Raw genomic sequence first — 2,547 nt, 5'->3', positions numbered from 1 at the left:
CTCAACATAAAAACATCAACCAGTTTTGCCAATACTCACTTTATTGGAAGTGTATTTTAACAGTAATGTCAACAATATATCTCCTGACATTTGAAGTTGGACTTTTTTCCTGACACAAATATTTGTTTTTATGAAAATAAAGTCTTGTTACTTCACTTAACATAAATACTTAAATAAAACATAAAAAACATAACATAAAAAAAAATAAGTCGACTTCATTTCACATAAATGCTTTTTTTTTTTTTAAATAAAAAATAAGAATCCTTTTTTACTTAAATACTTTTTATAAAACAAAGAGTCTTTCTTGACTTCCCTTAAGATACTTTTTATACCATCCACATGTAAGCACTATTATCCACTTTTGTGACTATGGACTAATCTAATGAAAAAAAAGAGACTGCAGGTCCAACTTAAATAAATAGCTTTACTTCCTTGCAGGTAATTGATTTAAGTTAATTAACTTAACAACTTTAATAAATTTATTAAGTAACGTTGATAAACTTAATTCAATTACTTGTAAATAGTTATTTAATTTGGATTCCCTATTCTCTTTTTTTCAGTATATGTTGTCATCGCATGTTATGGGGGAAACAGTAGAGTGGAGCGAGTAAACCAGTGGTTGTACCTCATTAACAGAAGCTTCTCAAACCTTTTGTCAGAAAGTCGATTTCTTTTAGGCGTGAGCACCAAACCTCCCAGACTAAAAAGTCGCTCCACAGGAGCACTTGATGGGGTTGGAGTGTTATACTTTAAAAAACTTGTCTTTATGCTTGAAAACATGCAGAATCTGAAGGTCGTAGCCTGACATCAGGTAGTCCATGACTTCTTTTTCTGCAGAATAGGTCTCCTCCTCTGGCTTTGCCTCAAAAGTGAAAAAGTCCATCTCACCTTGGCTGCTAGATGTAGTAGCACTGGGCACACTGGCAGGGTTTTTTGCAACAGGAGCAGTGGTGCAACACTCTGCTGTCAGAAGCTGTTTTACTCGCTCCCTCCTTCCTGCATCTCTCAGCCATCAGAGTTTGAATTTTGGACAACTGGCAGCTGCGAGAAGGGCATCTTTGTCATCCAGCACACCGGCGAAACGATAATCAATTTTTTTATGCCTACAATTTATTATGCCTACAATTTATTATGTTATTGAATTACTTGCAAACCATGCCTAATATGAGATCAATATTATGGATTTAATTTTGTTTTAGGTTACTTATAAACATTTTAATTGTTTTAATCTTATTTTGCGATGATAATTAATATTCTGTTCCATGTTTGTGAATTGTATGAAGCAAAAAATTTGACTAATTTCAAGATGGAGCGTACCTGTACAATGGCATCTGGAAGGCCTGCAGTCATCCTGGAGAGGTCATCTTTCACAGCCTGGGTCTTCTACATCAGAACTTCAAGTGTTGGTAGTAAAGTTCCATATGGACAGTCGCCTTGTAAAATGTCCAGTGCTGTAGTCATGCAGCCATGCAGTACTCATGCAGGAACTGGTATTCTTGATCTTTGAAGCACTTCAGTCCTAGCTTTGTGCACAGAGTATTCAGCTCACCCATGGGGATTTCTGCAATTCTCTTTATAGCATCAAAAAAGGAATTCCACCTTGTGGATGTTGGTATTAGGAGCTTTCTTTTGCTGATTTCTTCCACTGTTTCTGTGCAGATCTACTCGATTTGATCCAAAGAGCTGTGCATTTTGCTGTGCTGATCCTATACACAGCCCTGCTCTCTGCACCTGTGGTGCGGGGGAAGAGACAGCTGACCATCACTTTCATTCTCAGCCGAGAGGATTTCTGACAGATCAGAAAAAGTGACATCATCGTCTTTGGGGGTGGACTCTTCCTCCTCCGTCTCATCATCGGACTCCGTGACAGGATGATAAACTTGAAACGCCTTAACAAAGTTGGATCCATTATCAGTAACTGTTGCAACTACTTTGTTGAGTAATCCATAAGAGGAGTGAATGTTTTCGATTTCTGTACCAATGATATTATACGTGTATCTACCACGAATTTGCCTACATGCTAGTGCAACCTTGTGGTGCTCTAATGTGGTTCTACTGATCCAGTGGAGCGTTATTCCCATATAGCTTCTGTTGTTAGCGGATATGTCATGTATCGCTGTGCGGCAGGCAGGAGTTGGACCCAAAATGCAGACACTCAGGCACGAGGTTTAAACACAAAGAACTCAGCTTTATTTGCTGGCGGGAGAAAGGCGTACAAAGTAAACTAAACTGGAAACTCAAACTAAACTCACAAACTAAACTCACAAGGGAGACATAGGGAGATCCACACAGCAAGAGGGACGACGCGACACTGACTCAGAGAAACACGGGGTTTAAATACACTGGGAAGTAACGAGGGGAATGAGACACAGAAGAGAGCACAGCTGGGGGAAATCAGAACTGACGAGACAGGGAGCAAAGTAGGATACACTCACATGAGACAGACCTTCAAAGTAAAACAGGAAGACGCATACTAGACTAGGGGAGACAGAGCAACTAAGAAACACAGACAATACCAACAACAAAGAGACACAGAGGGGACCTACT

General features: G+C 39.1%; 1 pseudogene; it reads right to left on the bottom strand.

Moving 5' to 3' along the window:
* Window positions 1-201: 201 nt before the first annotated feature.
* Window positions 202-2,088, bottom strand: LOC146521970 (uncharacterized; annotated as a pseudogene).
* Window positions 2,089-2,547: the final 459 nt, after the last annotated feature.

The sequence above is a fragment of the Neolamprologus multifasciatus genome, chromosome 3 (assembly GCF_963576455.1).
Source record: "Neolamprologus multifasciatus chromosome 3, fNeoMul1.2, whole genome shotgun sequence".
Lineage (NCBI taxonomy): Eukaryota > Metazoa > Chordata > Actinopteri > Cichliformes > Cichlidae > Neolamprologus > Neolamprologus multifasciatus.
Note: the sequence above shows the minus strand (reverse complement) of the source record. Positions and strands in the feature narration are given on the sequence as shown.